Here is a 27,952-nt window from a genome sequence, read left to right as displayed (position 1 = left end):
AGGGAATTTGGGTACATATTTTTGAATTCTGGGACCCACTGATGCATCCTATAAGTCAATTAATGATGATGCAGGAAGCGTACCATTGGTAATTCAATGTCTATGTCAACATACACTGAAATGTGCACAGTATGTAGGTTGATTAGGGAGAAGAAGGTGTTCAGGTCTAATATTTAATTGTCTTTTGCAATAGTTTTTGAGTTATATAGTGAATGTGAATGTCAGCCTCCATGAGTACTCATAAGAAGGTACATTGGAGGATATGTATGAAATCCAATACAAATATACTAGTTCTGAGACAGAGAAATTTATAATATATATGATTATTTGTATTTTTAAATGGGAAATGGCATAATGTAAAATATGAAGAAGACACAAAATCCACAGGCACATTATCATTGAATACTCAATGGTTCACTCAAGAAACATATGGGAGTTCATAGGAATACTGGACTTTTCCACAAATTCGAATTTGGTATCAGCATAAGTTCAGGATTCAAATTGAATTCTCTGTCAGAACTTTATTGTTATGAAATGAATATGTATATCAGATAATATGCAATTTTTCACCATACCTCTTAAAACGTTTGAAAACTGTAGTGTTTTTGATAGAGAAAGATATAGGGTGTGATCTATGTATACTGATTTTGACCTAGTTGATGCATGAAGATATCCCTGGAAGAATACATAATATATATCATGCAAATTTAAAAATAAAAATTGAACTTATCTTTTAAATATACATAAAATCTGATATTCATGTATAGGCATGGATTCCAAAGAGCTCTATGTCTTGTAGTAATATTAGTTTTAATATTGCCTAATGAGTTTATTTGGGTGTTGCTGAGAGATCCTATATGTTTATAAAAAAAATATGTATAATTAAAAGAATTTTCATGTCATAATGAGTAGGAAAATATATATAAATATATGTGTTCCTAAACAGGAATTAGTGTAGAGGTAATCATAAGATTACACATTTTTTGAACATGGGGCTCAGTGGACATATCTCATATCTGAGGACTTTTCCAGCCCCAACTGCCTTCCTCAAGCTCCTCTAGACATTTAAGGCCCAATGTGCGAAAGATAAGGAAAGTATACATCAAAAAGCCCATCCAATCTTATAAGAATATAGATTAGGGCATAAACTAGGTATAGTGATAGCAGTAAAATAGGATTACTGTTTGATATTGAAAGGGGTTAAGTGTGAGTAAGGGAAAATGATTGTGTATTCCAGGACATGTGAATATTTCTGTTATTGTACGTGTACGTGTAAACATATGAATAAGAGTGAACCTACATGCACATTTTCATTGCACTTCCGTGTACATTGTTACTCATATATTCAATATTTTATAATTTGTGGACTGTACATACATGAAACACATGGGTATATCCTAATATAACATCAGTATATGTCATGGATAATTTAATTGATAGCATTGAAACTACACATAAATATTCTTATTAGGGCCCATGCTTTCATATATATACTGATTTAGTGATGGAGGTCTGGTTAGGTTGCATTTCTATATCAGTCCAAATTTATGCTGAGTGTTGTGGTAAAGGATTGGTACCAACCAACATGAAATACATATGTGCAGGGTAATATGTATTCTCACCCAGGGTTCATTGTGAGGAGAGGCAAGGTAGTGTGCATTTTTTACCCTTGAGGATACATTGATAAGAAGTGAAATGAGTATGTCACTAGTTTGGAAAGACTTACTAATCAGAATGGAAAAAAAATAAAAGTCAAAATTCCTAAAGCCTCATGTGGTCTAACTGTATTTTTTGTTCAGAAAGTTCAGTTGTACCAATAATATCAGGAATTGTGGACAATAGTTAGGAGGGCTCAGGTTGGGGTTAATGGTTGAATATATCAATTTTAAAATATAAAAATGCAGGAAATGGTTTTACCAGCATGTGTTCCACAAGTCTTGTTGGTCTTGAAAGATCTTTTTCATAATACTTCAATTATTCATTCAGCATTCACTATGCAATTGCCATGTGCTAGGCATCCTGCAAGATTAAAAACTGAGGGACTCAAAGTAAAGAGGGGAGAGAGTGGACTCTTATCCTAATGAGATTTAAAACCCCTTTAGGGGCAACAACAAAATATCTCCTTAGTTTTAATCAGGTGAGCACAGCCAGTTGAGTGCTCTGCACACCTGACACATTTTGGTGATTGGCCAATCTTGAGTCCCACTACACTGTCTAACCTGGCCTGTTTGGATGAGTGACTTCTACAGAGAGAAAATCCTCTGTAAGGTTAAAGAGGAGTGCAGGTCATTCCAGGGGGGGTTGGTGGCTCATTTCTTGGTCTTCACCAGGCACTGGTTTTGAGGGAAACACGCCAATGACTGGAGAGAACCTGGTCAGGTCAAGAACACACCCAAAGCTCCACAGAAGCCTCCTCCTGGTGCACAACCCATGGTTGCCTGCCTCAGGACTAATTATGCTGCTGACTCCTCACCCAGAACCATTCCTTCAGCTTCTCAAAAATTAATCTTAAAGCTGCGAGACAATGGGATGTTGCAATGCATTTCTGTTTTCTTCTCCATACACTTCTTGTAATTTGTGGAGTTTTTTCTCATGGAAAGTTGGGATGTTACCTATAGCTTCCACTTTGCCTCCTCCTCAGGCTGGCATTTCCTCTTGTCATGAGAAAATTTTGGACCCCAAGGAAAAACTTTAAAATTAAAGTCTCAAGTAAGAGTGGAAAAACTGTTAAAATGAAAAGCTCTAGACTAAAAATGCCGAAGCGCCCTTTCTCCAGAGACCTGGGCTCTGGATGGTACTCACCTCAGCTGGTAGATGCCTCCCTCTCACCTGTGTTTCTGAGGACTTTTCCAGCCCCAACTGCCTTCCTCAAGCTTATGAATAATCATCTAGGTCTTCCTGGGGGAGACAACACTTCCTCATGAATAATTATCTGGTCTTCCTGGACAGGGCCATGCTTCATCATAAATGATCATCTAGGACTTCCTGGGTGGGAGAGGCTTTCTTATGAATAATTTAGTTTCTCTCTGCTGTTTTCAGGAGCAGAGGCAGAGCTCAGCCTTGTGAATATGCAAAGGAAGGGCCAGTGGCAGATAAGGCTCCCCCACCCAGGCGGGCCACCTCACCACCATCAGCCTGTGTGTATAAACTCTAGCCTGTGTGTATAAACTCTAGAGAAGGCTCCAGAACCCTCCAGCAGCTGGGCAGTGTCTCCTGCCATTGGGAGTTCTGAAGCTGCACTTCAGGGCTTGAGGGACATGCAGGGAACTCCTGATGCCTCAAGAGCCATGAACGTCCAGGAAACTGCACCCAGTTCAGGTGCCTGGAGAAGCTTGCCCCCTAGGCCTGCCCCTCCTGGAACTTCCTGAGGTGCTGCCTGCCTGCTAATTTGAGGTGCCAGGATGGGTGCTGGATGCTGTGTTGGGATGCCAGAGAGAGCCCAGGCCAGTGGGGTTGGGACATGCTAGATCAACAGGGCTAGAGTTTCCTCACAGGATTTCCTGTGTCTGCTGGTGCATATTTTTCACCCTGTGGCACTTCCTTCCTAAACTCCCTTGCACCTCTGCATTGGGATTCCCTGAGACAGTGGAAGAAAGACTGGGCTTTTTAACACCTGGTTTTATTTTATTCCTGAAGTAAAGGGAGAAAAGATTCAAGCTGCTGACAACAGGAGTTAGAGCAGAATGACTAAAACTGCTATTTACAATGAAATTTTCCTTTAATGCAGGTTTTCACAACTTCAGCAATAGGGCCCTCCTTCTTCCCAGTCATGACAATCAAAACTGTCTCCAGACTTAGCCATATCACTTTCAGTTTAGTACTGCTTTGATCCTTTACTTTCTGGAGGTAACTGCTTTTTAAGCTCCAACCACACACTCCCTGCTGTGTTGTTCTTCCTTGCCACAGATACCAAAGCAATGGAGATAACTGACCATGAACTCCTCTGACATCATGAGCCAAAACAGGTCTTTCCTCTTCATGAGTTGTTTTCCCTGGTATTTCGGCCACAGCAATGGAAAACTGACTAACAGAAGTAGCCATGTGGTTTGTAGAGGGAAGGGCAGGCTGGGGTGTTTACATGTGTTTGTATAAATGTGATTCTGGAGTCGTCAAATTTTAAGCATCACTGAGAAGAAAAGAGATGTAAAATTATCCAGAGAATGAAAGTTTTGAATGAAGCCTCTGTGTATAATCTGAATTATTTGAACCATTCTCTAGAGAGAAAAGCAAATATAAATGGTTGTCAGTTTGGCTAAGCTTCTGAACTTTGTTAATTATTTGGTGCTAAAGGAAAGACAGTCAATACGAAACAGTTTTCAACTAAACATAGAAACAAAGTTTATGCTGCTTCTGCCACACAATGTCACTCTACAAAATATAATTCCACATGTAGTTAGCAATTTATCATGGCCTTCATGCAATCCAGAGTTTCATATCAGTTTCTAGCTCCTTTAAATTTTCTTTTTTGATTGGCAGAGGGACTTCCATATGAGTCATGTGCTTGCAGAAAAACCTACGGTTTAATAAACTGGAACAGGAAATGACAAGGGCTGTAATTTCCTGTTCCAGTTTATTAAACTTAGTGGCTCAACATTAAGCAGCCTGTAAGTAACAGGCTACTGCTGCCTGCTTGAGTGCCTAGCTGATACCTCTACCCCTCTAAAGTTAAGGAAAAGAACTTACATTTATTCTGTAATACTGTGTTGGGTGAAATTCCTTGTATTTCTTGGATTGTAGTCACACTATACCTATGTCTCCCTCTTTGTTCACATCACATCCTTCCCTTCTTTATATATTCTTATTTTCTACTATATCAATGATTCCTCTGCCATACCCATGTAATATCACTTTTTGTTGGATTTAGGCCATACCAAAATAATCCAGAATGCTTTCTTAATTGAAAAATCTCAATGTCTTCACATATGCAAAGACCATTTTCTCAAAGAAGTTAAAATTTACTATACCAAGGTTGAGATGAGAAAATATCTTTGTGGAAGTGACCACTCAGCCTAATATAGTCCTCCTCTGGCCTTTTAAAATTCATATTATGTGCAAAATATATTCAATCAATCCAAACATCCCCAGAAATCTCAACCAGAATCTCATCTCTGTATCACCATCTCTATATCATCATCTCTGTATCATAAGTTCAAAAGTCATAATCTCATCATTTAATGCTTTTAAATGGGTGAGACTCTTGATATGATCCAAACTGAGGTAAAATTCCTTTCCAAAAGACCTATGGATCTAGAAAGCAAATTATTTGCCCTCAAAATATGATGGTAGGACTGATAGAGCATAAATATATTCCATTTCAGAAGAAATTATATGTAAGGGAGGTTCACCAGTCCCAATCAAGTTCAAATCTATCAAGAAAAATTCTATTAGGTTTTAAGGCCTGGAGGGTAATTTATGACTTGCAGTTCCCTTTGCTAGACTCAAAGTTGACCCCTCAGGCCTCAGATTCCATTTATTTTATTCAATCTTCCCCTTGCTCCACCATATTCTGCCATCAAGTCCATTCTTCCTTTTCCTTAAAGGGTCACACACATTTGTTGCTTAATGGCTCAACATCCTTAATTCTTGCCTAAAGAATTTTGAAAGTCTAAAGGTTTCTAACATATGCCTGAATTCTGTTTTTGTCAGTCACAAAAAAAAGGAAAGAAAAACCTGTTTTTATTGATGGTATTTCTGCATTAAACCATTCTTAAAACTCTACTTGTCTGCCTGTGTGCATCACAAAGATACACATTATTAAAAAGGAAGTCCTCTACATAGCTTTCTTTGATATCACCATTTTTATTTTTGGCTTTTGATAAAAATCTTTAAACAGATCCATGATTCAAAAATTTTCAGCATAAAGTTAACCAGTTTGAGTCTTTTTAAAAATAATTTTGTTTTTATAATTTTATTAGTAACACATAAATGGTTAATGGCATCACCAACTTCAATGACTTAAATTAACTATCCTGTGGAAAAAGTATTTTCCATATTATCCATCTTACCAGTGATTGTTAATAAGCTGGTTAAAAATGTCATCTTGGACCCAAGTTTACACAATAAATAAATATAACTTTTACAATCAGCCATTATATCTTTAAAAAACAAGAAAACAGTACAATCAACAAACACATAAAAATATTCATCATAATTAGCAATTAAAGAACTGCAAATCAAAAGATTTCATCTCACAACAGTCAGAATGGCAGCTATTATGCATACAAACAACAATAAGTGTTGGCGAAGATGTGGAAAAAAACATACACTCATACACTGCTAATGGGAATGCAAACTGGTACAGCCAATATGGAAAGCAGTATGGAGATTTCTTAGAAAATTGGGAATGGATCCACCATTTGACCCAGCAATCCCTCTTCTTGGTTAATACCCCAAAGACTTAAATATAGCATTTTATAGGAATGCAGGCACATCAATATTTATAGCAGCATAATTCACAATAGCTAAATTATGGAACTAACATAGATTCCCTTCGATAGATGAATGGATTAAAAAAAGTGGCATATATACACAATGGAATATTACTCAGCAATAAAAGAGAATAAAGTCATGGCATTTGCCAGTAAATGGATGGAGTTAGAGAAGATAATGCTAATTGAAGTTAGCCAATCCCCAAAACCAAATCCCAAATGTTTTCTTTGATATAAGGAATCTGATTCATAGTGGGATAGGAAGAGGGAGCATGGGAGGAATAGATGAAGTCTAGATAGGGCAAAGGGGTGGGATGGAAAGGGAGGAGGTATGGGGTAATTAATGATGGTTGAATGTGAGAAACTGTATTATCCAAAGTACATGTATGAGGACAGAAATCGGTGTGAGTATACTATGTATACAACCAGAGATATAAAAAAGGAGCTCTATACATGTAATAAGAATTGCAATGCATTCCTCTGTTATATATGAATAAGAAATAATTAAAATAAATTTAAAAAACAAAAAAACACAATGTCACATTTCTTCAACTTTTTAAAATAAGTTGCTTGCTGCAATTAAAAATACAGGGCTGACAAAGAAATATGAGATAAAAATTTATGTTAAACTGTCCATCATCAATGCTCTTCTGATGGGCAGGACTTACACTAATGTATCAAAAATACATTTTGAAGAATAATGGAAAAAATATCCTTGTTTATTTCTTCAATTTCTTACCCCTTAAATGTCCACATTAATAAATCTTACAGTCCATGTGAAACATCTTAACATGTGAGTTGTGCAATGTTCACCATGGCAAAGGAAAGACCAAGAGCCCAAGCCCTGGCAAGTTGAGAAATGCTGCACCATCATCTCTTTCTCTGCTTTATTGACCTGGACACAAGTACATATGCCTGGAAACAAAAGACAGAACCTTGAAGTATTCTCACAGTGATAACAATTAGCTTCCCCTACACATAATAGTAGCCATGCTGTCTAAGTCCAGCCACACTTTTTTAAGGGCAGGCAGCTTCTGGAATGCCAGAAGAGGTCCCAGCTCTGTCTCAGGTCCTGGCACAGGTGGTCATCTCCACTGTCATGTGGCCTAGGGGTCAACAGTCGACACTCTCACACAGAAGGCAGTCTGGTAGCTTCCATCTCTACAGCATGGTTTGTTTCGGTATTTAAAATGCATTTCAGTGAACCATTTGCTCTACTGCACATCCCCATCAGATGACATCCAGGGAATCAGTAGATAATAATCCTGACTGTGAGCAAAAGGCTTGTCCTTGCACAAACTCCAGACAATTCATCAGCCGAGAGAAGTCTGTCTGTGGCACACTGCTGGGAGGAGGGCCGAGGGGATTGGCCATTTTTCTGGTTCTATCTTTCTCCTCATTTTCTCACCTGCAAGTTCTACTTCTGTGTTGTCCTTCAGGGCCTCTAAAATGAGGTTAAAGTTTGTGCTGAGAGCCTGAACGCAGTGAAATCCAGCAATCAGGGAAATAGGCAAGAAACCTTGCTCATCCATCTTTCTCTGAAAAAAAAAGTCATGTTCCAAGTTTTCTATACTGAAGTAATATTCAATTCAATGCTTAATATACTCTGTAAGCAATGCTTCTTCCGCAGGATACACCTTTACACCCTTTCTGTCATCATAGTAATACATCATACTGGCGTTAATTTCTGTTTGAAATGGCTGATCTGTCCTTTCACCATGTTCTCAGTAACCATTTGAATAATCAAAGTTCACTTGAGGGTTTCCTCTGCCTTATCTTGTTCCCTGTCCTGGTCCTCTTCCTTGATTTCTGAAGGAACCTCATATATTACCCCCTCACTCCTCACACTGGACACTTCATCCTGATCATCCCTTTTTTCTCTGTCTCCCCTCCAACTTCACGTGTCATTTCTCCTGTTATGGGAAGACTTGTTTGCTTCAGGTTGACACCAAGAGCTGTGGAGGATCCAGGTCTCTCCTGACTCTCTGGTCTTACATCATCTAAGTGCAGTGGTACTCACTTGTGTTTATGAGCTCTTTCCCTGACTGCTTGACTGGGCATCATCCTCACTGACATTTTCAAAAGCACTTTCTAATTTTGTTTCCTGTTACTCCTCATTTCAACCTTCTCTCCTTTGTTGCTTTTCTAATTTCTTCCTTCTTATTTCCTTGGATGATGACACTCTGAGACTGCAAAACAGTTTTTCCAGTGCTCACTAACTCTCCGGGTTTTGGCTAGTTTGCCATATCACGGAAATCACTGGCCTTATTGGATTTCCTTGTCTAGAGTTTTTCTGCATTTATTCTGAGCTCTGCCTGCATGGTCTCCAGCCCCGGCTGCAGCACCCATAAAGGCGAAGGACATGCACTCAGGAGGCTTTTGTTCCAGGGGTTCTCCTTGGGCAGTGGCAGCTTCTCCTCAGGGCCCAGATCCAGCAGATCCTGAGTGTCCTTGGCTGGTGGCTCCCTGACAAAGGGGCCCCCGGGCTCCTGCACCTTGTGCACCCGGTGGAGCGCGCGCACCCACAGGAGGGCACAGCTGCCTGGGACACACTGTTGCCCAGCAATGGCAGCTTAGGACTCTCCCCACACCCTGTTCTCCTGGCCGCCCTCTCAGCCTCCCTTCCCTCCTGCTCCAGAAAAGAAAAAATTTCCTTGGGAATCCCTTCAACTAAAGTTCATCACAAATTCTGCTTTGCATAAAAAAGAACAAAACTCAAGACAAGTTTTGATCACTATATATAAGAATTACCTTTCTTCACATTCCCAATTATATATGTTTCACTTCTCCCTTAACACACAGAAGGAGTGGACCTAACACTCATATTTATGCCAATATTCTCTTTATGGAATATATTTATCAACTAAGCCATTAGAGATTTCTATCTAAGTTCTCACCAGATCAGTTTTGGAATTCATGTCTACCAATAGTCTACATATATTTTTAATCATTATTCTCCAAATTCTTCCAGCCTTCAACTTTTATCCAATTCTAAAATCACATTAATATGGCCCATCAGTATCCCTGTATTTGTTTTATGGCTGATAACATTGGATGACATTGGCTCTTCTCCACGTATATTCTTCTGTCTGTCCCAAATTTTTCTCTTCCCATCTCTTATAATAACAAGTCATTTGCTATGGCACTCAGATAATTCTGAGTTGTCTCTTATCTCAAGACCCTTCACATTGTTAAACATGCAAAGATCATGTTTTCCTTAACAGTGTAATCTGTATGAGTTTCAGAATTTGGACATGGAGACATCACATTGAAAGCCACCATTTTATCCACTCCATGTGGAATTTGCCTGTGTGAGAGAACATGGAGGTTGCTGATAGGTTGTTGATAAAGTAAACTGACCACAATAAAACCTTGTACTTAATGGTAAGTTTTTGAAAGGCTTATGTGGAAGTGTTGTAAACTATAAGAAAGATTTCCCAAAGCATTTTTTCTGCCATATTCATTATATCTTTGTAGAATTGCTCAAATAGTTCCCATCTGCATCTCATCTCTTCCAGCCTGAAGCAACAGCTGTCTAACTTCTCCTCCTATTTCCCTATAATACAGGCCTCACACTGTATTCACTGTTATGTTTGAGCACATTCCAAATTTCTGTCTTTATATAACAAAGACCTAATGAAATCAACCATGTATATGCTGGAGTTATAAAAGAATAAATTGTGTTAATTTATTTAATAACACTTAAATAGTGCTTACTATGTACTGAATTAGGCTAAGAACTTCTAAATATTAATAATACTAACTTGACCCTCAAAAATTATCTTCATTCCACACATGAGTTGTTCTGAAACTTATGTGCATTGAGATAGGGTGGGTTTAGTGTCTTGTGCAAGGTTGCAAACTCACCCATAACTATTATGATCAATAAAAACAATCAGTAAGACAACAGTTTCAGAAAATATGAGAAAGCAGTTCTTTTCTCTTTTTTTTAATTAGTTACACATGACAGTACAATGACCTTGACATATCATACATTTGATAGTCTTTTCATGTTATATAAATTTTAAAATTGAAAACAACCACCTTTTATCAATAAGCTTTTCCTTTAAAAATAAAAATAATACCATGCCACTAAAACTTTCAGGAACCTAATCTGAATACCTGGGAGTTTATTTCAGGGCAGTGATGAAAAGTTGCACCAAAAGTAAAGGACGAGTGTAAGCTCAGGGAGAGATAGAGGTGGGAAAACATGCTCTTCACTTCACATGTGCCCATATGGAGTGATCGGGTCATATTTCACCCCCCTGTCCATCTTTATTCAGTTGGGTTCAGAAGAGTAAGAGAGGCTCACTGACGAGGGATTTGAGGAGACCCTAGACAAAAATGACTTAGTCTATGGCTTATTTTCTAAGCAGCTTTCCTGAACAGAGGGTCCCTGCTAGACTGTTAAGAAGCCCATAATCTCACTGGTTAATTTTATTCTTTTTGTTTGTTTGTTTTTGTTTTTTACTTTTTTTTATCATTTTAAGCATTTATTTATTTATTTATTTTTATTGGTTGTTCAAAACATTACAAAGTTCATAATATATCATCTTCATACATTTGACTCAATTGGGTTATGAACTCCCATTTTTACCCCAAATATAAATTGCAGAATCACATCGGTTACACACTCACGTTTTTACGTAATGGCATATTAGTGACTGTTGTATTCTGCTACCTTTCCTATCCCCTATTATCCCCCCACCCCTACCCTCCCATCTTCCCTCTCTACCTCATCTGCTGTTGTTCAATTCTCTCCCTTGTTTCCCCCCCTTTCCCCTCACACCCTCTTATATGTAATTTTGTGTAACATTGAGGGTCTCCTATCATTTCCATATGCTTTCCTGTTGAGAGCCACAGCCGAAGGGGCCCCAGCAAACTTTCAGACTGTCAGGTGATGATTGGCTCACAGCGGCCCCAGCAACATCTAGCTGATTGGCTCCTCTGTGGTGAAGCCCATTGGGCTGTTTCCCTGCCCTTTCAGGCCACGGAGCTGCTCATTGGGGGACTTTTTGGCTCCGCCCATGCGACCCAGCCAATCTGCCTCAAGAGGATTGTGGGAGGTGTGGAGGCTGGTGGTTGGGGAGTGTGGCTTGTGGGAAGCCGGTGGTGGCAGTTGGGCTCTGAGGTTTTTTTTTCCTGAGGAGCTCCTTTGTTTGGCGTGTGTGGTTCTAAAAATAAAGTTAGTTTCTTTTGACAAGTGGCTCCTGAATTGTGCCCAGCCAGACTGCGGCACTTTTCCTTCTCTCTCCCTTTCTCTCCCCCCACTCGTCTTTGTTTAACGTTAATCTTTTCCTCATGCTCTTCCTTCCTGTTCTGTTCTTAGTTGCCCTCTTTATATCAAAGAAGAAATTTGGCATTTATTTTTTTAAGGATTGGCAAGCTTCACTTAGCATAATCTGTTCTAATGCCATCCATTTCCCTGCAAATTCTATGATTTTGTCATTTTTTAGTGTATAGATGTTGTGTATAGATGCCACATTTTTTTTTTATCCATTCATCTATTGAAGAGCATCTAGGTTGGTTCCACAGTCTAGCTATTGTGAGTTGTGCCACTATGATCATTGATGTGGCAGTATCCCTATAGTACGCTCTTTTAAGATCCTCAGGGAATAGTCCGAGAAGGGCGATAGCTGGGTCAAATGGTGAATACATTCCCAGCATTCCCAGGAATCTCCATACTGCTTTCCAAATTGGCCTCACCAATTTGCAGTCCCACCAGCAGTGTACAAGTGTACCCTTTTCCCCACATCCTCGCCAACACTTATTGTTGTTTGACTTCATAATGGATGCCAATCTTACTGGAGTGAGATGGTAGACACTTTAAAGAAAGAAAACTACAGACCAATATCTCTAATGAACTTGGATGCAAAAATTCTAAATAAAATCCTGGCGAATCGAATACAAAAGCATATCAAAAAAATTGTGCATCATGATCAAGTAGGAAACATCCCTGGGATTCAAGGCTGGTTCAATATACGGAAATCAATAAATGTAATCCACCACATCAATAGACTTAAAGACAAGAACCATATGATCATCTCGATAGATGCAGAAAAAGCATTCGACAAAGTACAGCATCCCTTTATGTTCAAAACACTGGAATTGGCCTCACTAGAGTCCTGGGTATTTGGAGATTGTGGTCTTCAGATCTGACCTTTAAGGGCAGGTTTCACCCTGGTCCCTCCTCTGACCCAGGCCCCAACCTTTCCCAGGAACAGGCCAGAGGCCGCAGTGACAGCAGGCCCCAGCTGTGGGTTGGGACAGAGATGCCCTGGTGACTAGAGGGGGTCTTCTCATTCCTGCTCCTCAGGTGTCGAGGAGGTGGCCCGCTGGCTCTGGGCAGAGGTGGCCCTGGGTGGGCACATGGGGTGGCCGAAGGGCTTGATGACTATATTTATTTCCCAGAGGAAGTTTTGCTGAGTGACCCATTGCCCAAGGCGGGCAGTGTCTCCATCCATTACAGGCAGGACACAGCCCGGGTGGGAACAGGGAATTTGTCACATCTTATTCCGCTGACACCCCATCTAGCGGCCATGAGAGCACCCCCATTTTTTGTGCCATTTCAGCTGGAGCCTGAAAAATGGTTGTGATGTTTAGGTGAAGGGGGGGCTGGTCCCCGGAAGTGGTTGAGGTGGTTACAGCTGGGCCCAGGCTCTTGGGTGCCTCCCAGCATGGGACTGGGTGGCCCATCAATCCCAGCTTCCTGCCCGCTCTCGGGGGCCCCTGTGGGAGTGGGAACCCAGAACAGGAAGGGTTTTTTCTTTGGCACCAGGGACTGAACCCAGGGTCCCTTACCAACTGACCCCTGTCCCTAGCCCTTTTTATATTTTATTTAGAGCCAGGTCTCACTGAGTTGCTCAGGGCCTCTCTAAGTTGCTGAGGCTGGCCTCCAACTTTCAGTCCTCCCCCACTCAGCCTCCCAAAAGGCTGGGATGAAAGGTATTTGCAATCCAGCTCGGCTCCTTTCTGTTATTGAGCCTCGGTTTCCCCATCTGTAAGATGGGCCCCTGTCTCCTATCTCTGGAGGTATGTGACCATATCCCATGTACCTTGGAGGTGATGTGTGATCAGCCACCCAAGCAGCCTGGATTAAGAGGAGCCCCCAATCCAGGTCCCTCCAGGAAGAGGACTTGGCAGTCTGTCAACAAGGAGACCCCCCTGGCTGGTTCCACCCTGCCCTCCCAGATTCTGGGCTTAGGAGAAAAATCTCCATTTGGGGGATAAAAATCCAAGGCCTGCAGAGGGCCTCAGAGCCTAGAGGATCAGACCCAGCGAAATCACTGGCTCCACCCAGTGTCCCCACTGGGTGAAAGACACTGGGCTGCTGCCCCAGGGCTGCATGAGGAGGGGGAGGAGCAGCAGCCTCCCTCAGTCCCAGGCCTTGGGAAGCAGAGCCTGGGATGGAGGGCAGAGGCCATCCTTCTCCCCGCTCGCCCATTGGTCAGCACCGTGCCTTGTCCCTTCCCCACGCAATTCACCAAACTGACACCTCCCACTTGGAGAACTGCCTGCGGACAGCCTGGTGCAGGAGGCCACGGGTGGGGTCTCTGTTGCCTTCATCACCATGGTAGGTGATGACTAATGGGCGGCAGCGAGGCCGGGCAATCGGTATGGTATGGGTGTCACTGCGCCCAGCTGCGTTGACCCCTGGCCCCGCTCTGGGAGATAAATGGGCTATGAATGCTGGGCCAGCATGATAAGATGGGCGCCTGCCAATTGCCTGCTCCATCACCTGACGTCGCCGTCAGCATCACTGCCACCGCGGGGCAGATTGGCGCCTTCAGCATTGCGTGATTCATGGGAACACTGGCGGCCCTCGGGAGGGACGTCGCAGGACCCTGTGCGGAACACAGGGGACGCTACCGGGCGGCTATGGGACTGGGGACACGCAGGGGACTCCTAGAGCTCGGCACCCGCTTTAAGTTCATCCAAAGACCCAAGGGACTTCAGCAGGGGCGGAGGAGCGGGCGGGAGCGCAGTGACAACCAGGCAGGCTTCCGGACCCCACTCCTGCCTGCAGGAGACTCATCCACCATCCTTGTCCCTTGTGGACTCATTTCCCCATTGCCAGATCCCAGCCGGGCGCCTGTCAACCCAGGCTGGAGGCTGAGGCTGGAGGATTGCAAATTCGAGGCCAGCCTTGAGCTTAGTGAGACCCTGTCTTAAAAATAGAAAAGGGCTGGGCCGGGGAGTGGTGGCCAGTGCCGCTGGGTTCAGTCCTCGGCACCCAAACCCTGTAGCAGGGTTCCCCACTGCACCCGCCATCAACACCAAGAGGCAGTTCTTGGGGCTGGCAGCCTGCACTCTTCACCCTAAGCAGGAACTTGGCGCAGTCAGGACCTGGTGATGACAAGCTGCCAGAATCCCGGGGGCTCCCGCACACCCCGCCCAACTATGGTGCGTTCCTCCAGGCGACTGGGGAGACCCCTGAGCAGCTGCCCCGACCCTTCGCGACCTGCAGGGCCACAGAGACGGGGGCATCCCGCAGTGGCAGCGACGGCCACCTGGCGGGGGATAGCCCCGCCCTTCCTAGAGGAGCTGAAATGCCAGCGGGACAAGGTGGGGACCTCGGCCTGATCATCTGGGCCTCAGGCGACCCGCAGCGGAGAGGCGCTGTCCCCTCCTGGGTTCTGGGGTGGGGGTGGGGGGCTCTGCCAACAACTCGCAGCGTCTCGAGGCCAGCAACCGCAAGGCTACGGCGCCCCCACGCGGACACACAGGCACAGCGGGGTTCGGGCTCCGCCCATGCCACACCTACTCCCCGCCTCCAGGGCGTGGCCACCAGCACCCAGCTCCTGCGCCATCCTCTCCGCATCAGGACCACAGCAGAGCACAACGAGGTGCTCCTAGGGGAGCCAGGCGACGCCTGGAGTAGGTGTGTGCAGGCGTAGGGGAGGCGGAAGGCTTGGAATATGGTTAATGTTTAAGAAAACATTGAAGGAGCCGGCGCGGTGGGGCGGGTGGGGCGTGGCTGTCATCCCAGCGGCTCAGGAGGCTGAGGCAGGAGGGTCGCCAGGTGGAGGCCAGCCTCAGTAACTCAGTGAGGCCCTGTCTCTAAAGAGCTGGGATAGGTCGGCGGGTAGGCGCCCCTGGGTTTAGTCCCTGGGACCACAACCCAGGAAGGCACGGAAGGGGTTCTCAGTGGAAGTTGCCCCGCGGTGCCCGCCCTTGGCCTTTGGTCCCCAACCACAAGCTCCCCAGGCCTCGTCTCTGGAGGTCCCCAAACCAGATCAAGGCAACTCTCTGACATTGACTTTGAGGCTTATCATGTGCAAGGCTGAAGAATCACCCTTGAGCCCGGAGACTCTGCTGTCAGGCACTCCCTGTCATCCCATCATCCTCTGAGCTGTTCATGCCATGTCCAGTGTTCTGAGTTTTTGAACTGCACACGCAATACCTCCCTCCCTGAAGACTTCAGGATTCACACCAGCACCCGGTGTTAAGCATATTCTCTTTAATTTGTATGGACTGGACGTTTAGCCAGGGGTGGCCAATCACAGAGCAGTATCCCAGCCCTATTTTTTGAGAAAGGAGTTTGCTAAGTTTCTAAGCCTGGCCTCAAACTTGCGATCCTCCTACCTCAGCCTCCCAAGTTGCTGGAATTAAAGGTATGTGCCACAGGGCTGGGATTATGAAGGCTCTTGTCCAAGTCTTTATAGGCACAATTCTTTTCAGAATTGAGTGGAAAGGGCATGCACATGTTCTGGCTTCACGGAAACTGCTACATCTTTTCTGAAACCACTATATTTGCTTCTCATCCAGTCTTTAATGATTCTAGAATGGACAGATGGGTGATGTGGCCCCAGAAGATTTGGGGCAAGGGGTGAGATGGGTGCTGGCATAGTTAGGGCACCCCTAGGAGCCTCCAAGGAGACTCATTTGTGGGTGTGATGTGTGCTGAAGCTTGGGCTGGTGTTTGATGGCCCTAGGACGACGGCCCTCAGATGGTGCCACATGCTCAGGCACCGGCCCTCATCAGGAAGCTGTGTGCTTCACTGGGCCACCCACCCGGAGGCTAGAACTGGAGGCTCATGGATATTATGCTTCTGAGGACCAGGCCAGGCCAGAGTGCAGGTGGGGGTTAGTAGTGGAGGGAGTGTTGGGAAGGAAACCCAGGGGTTAGGAGCCAGGGGTGGCAGCTGATGCCACCAGGACCCCTCATTTCCGGCCTCAAGCAGCTCCCTGCAGGCAAAGTCCTGGGTAGGCAGGGCCTGGAGCTTGGCCTCCCAGCTGCCTCCTGGCCTCCTACTGCCCTGGGGCTTACTTTCTTCACCAGCCACCGGAAGTTGGCTGCAGACATGATGGGGGGGTGGATGAAGGTGGGGCCTGAGCCTCAGTCCACTCCCCCCCACACACCCACATGCTGTCTGACCCTGGGCTCCATCTGTTCTGCTCTGAAGCAGGTTGGTGGTGGCCCCTGGCACAGCCCCAAGTCCCCAGGGCAAAGAGAAAAGGCACAGTGCTTAACTGGACAGGAGGTCCCTGCCTTGGGGTTTTGGGTTTTCCCTGTATCAGGGACTGAACCCCAGGGCTGCTGGACCATGGAGGCCCACCCCAGCCCTTTTTATATTTAGAGACAGGGTCTCGCGAGTTACTGAGGGCCTCACTAAATTTTTGAGGCTGGCCTCCAACTCATGATTCTCCTGCCTCAGCCTCCGGAGTCATTGGGACACAAGCGTGAGCACAAGGGGACGCTCCCAGCAGGAGGAAGGCCAGGCTGCAGGCTTCTCTGGGGATGAGCGTGAGTGGAAACAAGACCATGACCCTGTAGTTTGTAAAAAGTTGGCTTTATTTATCATTTAACCACCATATCTCAGTTATGTCATTTTGGTGTCCACAATGACAGTCCCCTGGAAGCTGAGTCAACCCTTGCCACCACTGTGATCACTGCCCACAGTCTGTAAGCCCAGGCCACATGGGGTCAGAAGTAATGCAAGCGCCTCTGAGGTCTGGCACTCTCCAGCCAGAGCTGGGGACAGGGCCTGCCTACCAGAGGCCATGGAGTCCCCAGCAGTGGCCTGGGGAGGCCCTGCCCTCTAACAGGTTCAGGAGAGGGACGGTGGAGGCCCCTGTGGGTTGGGAGGAGGCTGTTGGTGGGGCAACTATGCTAGGGACTGGGTCTAGACAAAGCCACGTGTGAGAAGGTGCTGGGCCCTGGCCGGGGCCAAGGCCCCCCTGGTTCTTGTCCCAGGTCTCTGGGGACAGTGTGCCACCTCTACTGATCCTTTGCAGGGCCCATGCAGAATAAGGGCACCCTCCCAAGGAAACCTGCAGCTGCATTTGAGAGGGGCCGCGAGACCTCTGGGAAGGTCCCCAGCTCCATGGTCTACTCACCTGTCACCAGAGATGTCATTGTCTTTTTATCTCAGACACCAGAGCACCTTTCTAAGAACCCCAAATCCCAGACCCTGGGCTCAGTCCCTGAGCCTGAGCCTCTCCTCCTGGCCTCCGAGTGTGGTGGAGGCTGAATTTGGTGGAGGCTGAGAGAGCTGGACCCTTACTTGCATTTGGTCCCTAAGTGCAGTAAGAACATCCTAGAAATACAGGGGGAGACAGAAGATGTTCCTTCCCAGGGGTCCCAGGACAGCTGCACAGTGAAGACGCATCATGGTTGACTGGAGTCTGGACAAGCGGACTCGGTGGGGTGGTCCCCTGAGAGCCCCTAGCTCGGCCAGGTGAGGGTGGAGGTGGCGACCCCAGGCCTCCCCTGGACAAGGATAAAGCTGCCTGGCCATGAGGTGGCCACGAGATGGTGGGGAAGGCAGTACTGGTTCTGCCCCACTGCAAGGCCCATCTGGACCCTCAGCGGGAGCGCGTCCACCCACGACTGGGCAGGGATCTGTGTCACCCTGAGCCAGGGAACTCAAAGGCCCACACAGGAACAGCCTGCACCCAGAGAATGCCACCACTGGTGATGATGGGGACATGCTGGTGATACTGTCCATGTCCCCAGACGAGGTGCGACATGACACCCAAGCACTCTAAGGCCACACACAGAGATTTTGTGCTTCCAACCTGAGTCAAAAAGCCACCTTTGTGGGGACCAGGGATGGAACTGTGGGTACATACATCACTGAGGGGGGGGAAGGCAAAACCAAAGTCAGCCAGACAATGGGGACAGCACTCCCTGTCCCTGTCACGGCTGCAGCTGCCAAAGCCAGAAGGAGGAGAGGAGCCCACCGAGGGTGGCCGCCCCACAGTGGAGAGGAGGGGCAGACGTCAGCCAGACAACAACATCCTCATGCACCACAGCACTGCTGCCCCCGGCCACCAATGCCTTCTGAGGCACTGCCCAGCATCTTCCCTGGTCCTCGGCTAGGTGTGACTCTCAGAAGAGCAGGGCACTCATGCTGTCCACCTCACTCTGCTCCTGGACGAAGATCTTGAAGGACTGGGGTCAGGAGGAAAGAACCCTTATGTGGGGATGGAGAAAATAGAATCATTTGACTCTGATGCCTCAGGGACTCTGAAGGGAAAAGAACATCTATCCCTTCCTTCAGCTCTCAAAGGAGGAGAAGGCAATACAGAAGTTATGAATGTCCAGAGCTATTGGAAGAAACAGATTTGAAAAAAAAAATGACTCATCAGCTTTGATCTGCTATCTTCATTGCAGCAGATGGTGGCTATTACATAAAGATGCTGGGCATGGAAGCAAAGCAGTGACCCTGTGCTCTTATTCAGTTTGGCTGGTTAAGCTTTCATGGATGAAAAACCTTTTAATAATGTCTGCTGAGAAGTTTTCTTCTCCCAGAGCAATACAGGTATAAAAATCATTGTACATCCATGATCCAAAGGCTACTACAGAAAGATAATGACCTTGGCTTTCTAAAGTTGGCTGAAAGTGATAGATCATGCCCCAAACAGTCAATGGTACAGTGTTGTTCAGTGACCAGCAGAAGTCCCCATGTCCACCTAGGTGCCAGTACCCACACACACATACTACTGCCTGACAGCTCATGCAGGGGTAGGTTTTTTTTTTTTTTTTTGGACACTCAGGAATATCTCAAAAATCACAGCCAGGGGACTGGACAGAAGGCAGCCAGGGTGGAGGAGATGAGAGAGTTTCTCTGATTCCAGTGGAAATCAGAGGTGTCACACCTCCAGGTAAATGAGAACTAAAGCCCCCAAGGTACACACAGTGCTGCTCACCCTGGGGACTTCCCAGAGCATGGGGACCCTAGTGGAGAAAGAAGGTGCCTTTCAGGTGACCACCTGTCAATATTGCCTCTTTCCTGGACCTAAATGCTCCAAGCAGGTACTGCTTTGTGCTCTCACAAGATCTGAACCTGTGCTGAGAATCTGCCAGAAATATTCCAGCACTATCTGCCAATGGACCCTTCACCATGGACACAGTGTACTTCCAGCTGCACTCACCTTCCTCCCGCGGTCCTTTCTCAGCCTCCCCAGCCTGGGTTTTCCCTCTCTCCTGTGCTCAGCCTCATGTTCCCATTCTCTCTCATTAGGAGATACCCAACTCTGAATCAAAAATCTATTAAAAGAGTCCCTTAAAGAAGGTGCAATTGTGTTCCCAGGCCTAGGACCATCAGCATGAACTGCTCCCCAACCCAGGAGCCACCCACTGCATCTGGAGTGCATACAACCAACAAAGCTATGGACCCATTCACTAGCAAATTGGAGCCTATAAGGGGGTGCTTGTAGGTCCCCAATTGGAGAATAACCTGATGTCATGGCAAAGACACAGGACAGTCTTCTGTCCCCCACACTCTTTCACAGGCAGGGACAGCGAGACAGCACAAGAAATGCCATGCCATTGTGGAGGATGGCATGAGAGTGGCAGAAAAGTAATGAGCATCATGTGACTAATGTGCAGGTGCAGGGGCAGTGACTAAAAAATGTCATTTGACTCTGATTTTGCTGAGCTTTGAGATAGGACTTGTGATTTTGGGAGGCCCTTGGCATTAGTTCATGCATTTGAATTTTGGACAGCTCCTGTCCCCACACTAATAACAACTTTTTACTTCAAGAGTAGAAACAACATTTTATGCATGGTGTCATCTTCATGAAACCATAAAAACACCACCATGGCATGGGTTTCCAGCACAAGGCCTGCTCTAGGCAAGGTCATCCGGTGCAAAGGTGGATGTTCCAGAAAATCACCATCCGTCTGCCAAACAGACGTGGCCCTGCAGTGGTCTGACCATGTCCACTGGAGGCAGGGATGAGAGGCACAAGGAAAGATGCCCCCAGTCCTGCATCTGCAAAGGGCCTAGCTTCTCACCCCCAACACAGCTCACACCTACAGCCCAGGAGACAAGCCTGTCCCTTTGATAAACACCCAACTCAGTTTAAGCTGACTTAGTGTCATTCTGTTACTTTAAACCAAAGACCCCTACCTCATATAAATTTCTCATGGTCCTAAAACCAGATTCATTCAATCAATGAATCTGAGACCAGAGCTGAAAGGGTCCTGATCCTGTTACAGGTTGGAGTTTGGGTGTTGCCTGTCCCCCAAGGTCTCTATGTTGAAGGCTCAGCTCTCAGGATGTCCCTGGGGACCTTCAACAGAGAGGCATGTCCTAATTAGGGCTCTGCAGGTGATGGAAGCCCAAGCTTTTCCATAATTAATATAGAACAAAGCCCATACAAAGAAAGGGCCCTGTATCAAGAAAACACTTTTATAAAGAAAATCCACTGCACAGAATCATATGCTTAGCTCCTAGCTTCAGTCAGTGCCTTCTTCCTTAAGTAAATGCTTCCTGACACTTATGAGTTGACTGGCTCTCTAAGTGTTCCTTTAAGCACCTCTGGCAAGTTCCCAAAGGTTCATTAAGGGGCTGCCCATGTGCAGAAGTGTCTTTTAGCTGAAATAACAAAAACATGGAACTTCTTAGAAGGCAGAGGGGACAGAGGCTTGTTGGTTCTGGGACCATAATTCTACTGTCACACACACAGCCACATGGAGGTTTTGGAGGGTATTAAGTAGAAGAAGGGAGAGGTCGAAGTTCATCCCACACCAGTGACATGTCATCACTGCATCCCCAGCAAAAAACCAGGTGGTGTAGGCAGGTTCCCAGCATGCTTGAGTGCCTTGTCACTCATCCATGCTCTGTGGACAAAAATTATGACACAACCTCTTATAATTATCAAGGGAATTTAAAAGTGATTGCGTTTGAAAAGCCCTTAGAAAGGTGCCCATGCCCTTCTGTTACTTTAAACCAAAGACCCCAAAACCAAAAGATCCCATTTGCCTTATTTCTGCAGTTTTGCTACAGGCTCTGGGCCTGCCCCACGGCAGGTGGCCAATGCCAGATCTCTCTTCATGTGAGGCCTGGTGGCCCTTCACATTAGTCATTCCTGCCTGTCTCAGCCTCTCCTGCTGCTTCCCCAGGACAGGGCCTGCATCTTGCTCAGTCACCAGGTGGCTAAGCAGCAGCATGGCACCAGCTCCTGGAGAAGTTCAATTCATATTTGTGGGGTAAAGGAAGAGCATCACAGGTGAGTCTAGTGGAGCATTTGCAAGACTGAAACTCAAAGAAGTCCATGGAAAATGGAAAGAACTGCACATCTTCTCCCTCAGCACAAATTTATTAGACCAAATTTTACCTTCTTCTGTCCAATTTCCTAGAGCACCAACAACCATTTTTGGTTTGTTTTGCTCCCCTCCACCTTTTTTTTTTTTTTACCTTATTACTAACTTATGAAAAAAATCTGCTTACTTGGTAAATGCACAAAACAGAAATTGGCAGATGTCTCTCATTAGATTGAAGATGGCTTCAATCTTTCACACAACTTTAATTTTATTTTCCTGTTTAATGTTCATTAATATATTCTATGAAATAAAGGCTTCAGTCAAATAATGTCATCTTTTGAGTTTCCACTTGAGCAACTCCACAGAGTGTGGGTGAAGGACACCCTGGGGTGGTTTTTAGCTTGTTCTGGTGATTGGGAAAGTAAGTGCTCTCTGAGTATGGCTGGGGCTTACAGGGGCACTTGCCTATTTTCCTTGACTCTATATGTCCTCATGTCCACTCATTCCTCATAAACAGAACTCCCTTTAGACTGTCACTTGGTTGTTCTTCATGTCTTTATCTGCTAAAATTCCTGCTGAGCCTAAGTTCTGCAATCATGCTGCAAGGCCATGGGCCAGTGCTGCTGCAGGCGGCCAAGGCCAGATCTCTCTTAATAGCTGTGGATAGAGACATCACAATATCTGGAGGCTCAGCAAACAGTCTCAAAATGCACCCCAGGCAACCACCTCTGCTCCTCTAATGAGGTTTCAGAAGGGTTTAAGAAGCCAGGCTCATGCAAGTCAGGAGACAATGCTGGGCACACAAAGGAGCTGCTGAGTTCAGCACCCAGGGTACATGACAGCGAGATGTCTCAAAGGGCACACTTTATGTGGCTCCATTCCATAATATATTTATCCATGAGGTAGCTTGGAGAGGTGGGGTCATATTGGACTACCAAGGATGGGGACGTGAAGAGGAGCTGAGTCTAGGGGGGTGTTGTGAAAGAACGTTGAGCAGGTTAGACACCTTGGTGTGGCTGCCAGAGCCAGATCCATGGGGGACAACCAATGGACTGTGAAGCTAAGTAAGCACATGCCACATGCACACCCATCTGGTGACAAGGAAAGAGTTGCTAGTATGACACAGATGTTAAATGTCTTATTGGTGTACTGCATGGTCATTTCAGATGCCAGCTCTGGGAAGCTGAGCCAAATGTCCATAGGACCCATGTTTCTTTGCAACTTCCATGGAATTGAGGACTATTTTAAACCAAATGTTTAGGAAAAACTATGGATGGTGTAGCTGGCATTGAGGCCTGAAGAACACTGGCTTCAGTCACAAATTCCCAAGGCATCTCTGGAATGCTTCCTGCTCCTCAGTCAGAAACACTCCCACCTCAGTCCATCAAGAGCTACCCACATCTGCGACCTCTGCAGCCAAACCAGGAAGCTGGAGCACCTTTCCCTCTCCCTTTCTCTTTCCTCTCCTTCTTTCCTTGGTTTGCCTGCCTCCATGGTGTGCAGGAGTCATGAACTACACACATTTAACTCCACCAATGGGCTCACTCTCCTTCCCAGGGTTGCTCTCCATCCTGAGCTCACCCTGTTTTCCTTGCATCACTAGATACTCATGTGGAGCTGATTTGCTATTATGCCTGCACAACCTCCAGCCCCTTCATTAGTGTAAAAAGAGCCCTGCATAAAGCCTCTCCACACACCTGAGCACAGAGCCAACATCTAAGATTTGCATTGGGCTCTGTTGTGATCCTAGTACGTGACCCAGCCACATGTTCTTGGAAGTTTGTATTCAAGACATATTTGTCTTCAGGGTGTTTCTCTCTCTAACTCTGTTCATGATAATTTTTTTAAAATGAGAAACTTTAAGAGCCCAACCCCATCATGTTAAAATCTATATATGTGAGCTACAGATTACTCAGTCTCATTCAGACATAAGTCTCTGCAGCAAAGTCAGTAAACTGAACAGGAAAACCATCCTAGAAAACATGGAGATCCTGACATGGTGCTCACCTTCTCCATAAGCATTTGGAGAAGAGCTGGGCACACACAGCTCTTCACACTCAGTCTCTATCCCAGAATAAAAATCCTAATCAATAGGGCATTTGCTCCTGGACAAAAATCAAATACTGTAACAAAATATGTGAGGCAACTACTTTATACAAAAAAGAGGGTTTTATTTACCTTGATGTTTGAAGGCTAGAAGTCTCACCAGCATGGCCTAGGTACTTCCAAGGGCCCTGTGGCACTTTTCATCATGGCAGGAGCTTGCTTGCATACCTGGGTCTTTGGTCTATCCTGTACTTATACAGCCATTAGAATCCAATCATGGGGAATCCACCCTGATGACCTATTTAATTCAGTCATGTTTCAAAGGTCCTACCTCTGAACACCACAGCCAGATCCAGTCTCTACCTCTCCATACCACTGGTATAAGATTTTGGGGGTTAAACTTTATGATTTGGGGGCAACACATGTATTGAAGCCATAGCAATCATGATCCTTGCCCTAGAATGAGGGTTCAGCAAAATGCTGCTGCTTAATATCTGAAGAAATACAGAATCAGCCACTGAACACAGATCCAAAGTCAGCCACAAATTGTGCAGCACATCACCTGGTGATGAAAGACAGAATTTTAGTTGAAAAGCCAGATGTTTTCAGTGTCATTTAAGTGGGGTGTAAATACCATTGCGTGGTGCAGGGAGGAGTTTCCCTGATCAGATCTCTTGGAGACTTTCTTGTAATTCAAGGGGAATTTTAGCTCACAAAAACCTTCAGCCCCTTCCCTGCACACACCAACACCCCTCATGATAGATGGGTTGCATCAGGACTTCCCTGGTGTGATGTTCCCTGGTGGCCTTTATCTTCTACTGATGGCAAATGATGATAGTTTCCATTCATAGTGTCCAACTGGTTTTCCTTTTAAACCTCAATGAAGCAGCATATTTTAAAGAAAAACATTCAATAGTCAACAAATGATGTGGCCACAGAAAGGTGTTGCACCAAAGACTGAAAACTTGGAAACTTGAGGGGAGTGTTAATAGAGAAGGTGGGGAACTTTTCAAAGGCTCCAGGACAACCCAGATCCTTGAAGTGAAGCCTGAGAATGGCGACAGCAGTGTAAGGCAATATCACAGAGATTTCAGCATGGGCCATCCTGTTTCCAAAGCAACACCCTCAGCTTATTTCATATTTGGGAAACCAGGCCCATTTCCTTCTGCAGCCTGCCTTCACTTCCAGACAATCCCCATGCCTTCCCAGGCATGTGCACTGATGTGTGGAGAGTGAGCGATGTGACAACCCCAAATCTGCCCATTGTTCAATGGCATGTCAGCATCTCACATTAATCACTGCCACCATCCCTGCTGGTTCTGAAAGTCAGCTGAAATACGCAGGGTCATAATTCAAGGCACATTAATTTTTGCCTTGAAATATAGAATTATAATAATAGACAAAGACATAAGCTAATACATTTATGTCCATGACGTATGATTCACCTTGAGATGTTTGTTAAGGAAAAGCAGTAAGTTGAGTAAAAGAGAAATGCTAACTTGTAAAAAGTCAGTGTGATACACTGTGTATTTAGAAAGCCATGGGCCCTGGATGATTGACACTGGGGCCCAGTTCTGAAGTACATCAAGCCTTGATTCATGGCCATATATCCATCTGCACAGCTCCAGGCCATGAAGACTTGTGTGAGTGCCACTCTGTGTTCCTCCACCATGGAGGAAAACCTCCTTGAGGGTTTGTAGGCCACAGAGATCTGAATGTTTATGCCCTTAAAATTAAGATTCTGAAATCTTCATTCCTCAGATGGTGGTATCAGGAGGAGGAACACTGGGAGAGGTGACCTAGAACAAGAGGGTTGAGCCCTCAAAAATGGGAGTTGTGCCCTTATGAAAGAGGCCCAAGAGCACTTTTCAAGCCTCCCACTGAATGAAGATCCATGGAGAGGGCACCATCCATGAGCTATCTGTGGCTCTCATCTGACATCAAATCTGCCATGGCCTTGACCTTGGAATTCCAGCTTTCAAAACTCTGAGAAAAACATTCCTGTTTCTTCTGAACCACCCAGTGCATGCTGTCCTGTTATGGTAGTCTAAAGGACTGAGACAGAGGCCCCAGATACAACAATGGCTAGCTGGGGAGAAATTGACTCATGAAGTACAACAGAAGCTGAGTCCAGGACCAGCAAGATCACAGGACAGACAATAGCACAAGTCCACCTCTCTGCTGGGCATGCTTTTGAAACTCTCCATCTCAGACCCAATCAAGGCTCAGCCAAAGAAGGAGGATAGAGTCTTCCAGAAGAGTCGGCAGGTCTTGAGAGAGCAGCATACGACAGGTGCCCACTGACGAGAAAACCTCCCGTTTTTTTTTTTTGTTGTTGTTGTTGTTGTTTTTCCTCTGGTGACTATTTCCTTTCTGTCCACCTCCTTAGGCCTGAAAGGTGGGGACCTTGATTCCATGGTTGTTAATCAGGCTCAGGTGTTGAACACCTCCATACAGGGCATCACTGCCAGACTCACACAAAGGCCATCTAAGCGTAGTACAAATATCAAGCCTCAGCTGTGAACTCACCGACTGTCCCTCTCTGTCAGGCTGAGTCACTGTTCCTCCTGAAGGGCTAGCAGCAGCCTTTCCACTGATCCACTGATTCCATTTGTGATGTTAACTTGGGCACACCTTCTTGGGTCATCAAATATTTTCATAATAAACTATCCCCTTGTCCTGTCTCAACCGTAATGACTTTCAAAATCAGGTCAAGAGAACTGCTCGGGTTTGCGAGATTCTGTGTTGACAGGAGATTGTGGGAAAAGAATGCCCCACATTGTGTTTGCAGAGAGATGTTGAGCAGGCAGCCTGCTATGACCACACTGTGCTTGGACCTTCTGGACATTGGCCCCTAGTCACCACAAGCTGAGATGGCAACACCAGGAACCTCCATAATGGCACCCCTTCAGTCAGGAGATGCCGGATGTTCCCCTCACACTCCACCCACATGCCGACCCCTCAGTCTTTTCCCTCTAGAGCAAACCTGCCAGGGGAACCAGGATCCCCACCAGTGGCCAGAGGCAGAGCAGGTTTTTCCTCTCCCCCACCCCCAGGCTTCCCAGTAAGAACTCTGCAAAGAGTCACACAGACTCAAAATGAAGACCTGCCTGCACTTCCATGTTGACCACAGAGGCCTTCAGACTGCACCTCTTCATCCCCTCTGATCCCATCTAGATGATCTGTGAAAAGCAGTTGGTGTCCCCTCTGCTGGGGAAAAGCCACGCCTACAGACCTGCTGCCACAAGAATCTTGTCCCCAGCCCCTCCTCTACCCACAAGGCCCTTCCATTTCCTGCTTTGCTCCAGCCATATGGATATCCTTGCTGGGCTCTACCTATTAGTTGGGAGAGTGCATCCTTGAGGCCCACAAAAACTCAGATCCAGTTGCCCTACAAGGCTTTGGAAAAATAGTTGAAGTCCCCACAACTCAGTCCCCTCATCTATTGATGAGGATACTGGCAAATGCAGCCGGTCACTGTCCCAGTAGAAACTCTTCCCTTCTTCTCAATGACAACACCTGAGCACTGCTCAAGACGGCGGCACAGACCCATCCCAATTTGCCTTGCAGTTAAGAATAGACATGTCCTGAAGTCCCCAGGAATGAGAAGTGGACAGAGGCCACTGGGCATGGTGTCCAATCATGGTCACAGAAACAGAGAAGTTATCTGGCATCTCCTCTTCACGTTTACTCTCCCTATCTTTCCATTTATTCTGTAAAATAGAGCAAGGCAATAAGAGTAACAGGCCACTCACAAGGCAACAGAGACAAAGGTATTGCCTACCTGCACCATACTGAAGTTTGTATTTCTAAATTTTATGTTATCTAAGAAAACAAATTTCTAACTAACTAAAACACACAAACACACACTCACAAACTTGAGTTTATTCTTACAGCCTTCAAATGTGCATGGGTGATCAGATGATGCTTGGAGCTCAAGCAAACATCATGTGATCATGAGGGGAGCAGACTGAGAACTAAC

The 27,952-nt window shown here is 45.7% G+C and overlaps 1 pseudogene; it reads right to left on the bottom strand.

The window, feature by feature from the left end:
* Window positions 1-7,658: 7,658 nt before the first annotated feature.
* On the bottom strand, window positions 7,659-8,674 carry LOC143385798 (la-related protein 1B-like; annotated as a pseudogene).
* Window positions 8,675-27,952: the final 19,278 nt, after the last annotated feature.

This window comes from Callospermophilus lateralis (genome assembly GCF_048772815.1).
Source record: "Callospermophilus lateralis isolate mCalLat2 chromosome 8 unlocalized genomic scaffold, mCalLat2.hap1 SUPER_8_unloc_1, whole genome shotgun sequence".
Lineage (NCBI taxonomy): Eukaryota > Metazoa > Chordata > Mammalia > Rodentia > Sciuridae > Callospermophilus > Callospermophilus lateralis.
The sequence above is the reverse complement of the archived record's forward strand: the minus strand, read 5'-3'. Positions and strand labels throughout refer to the sequence as shown.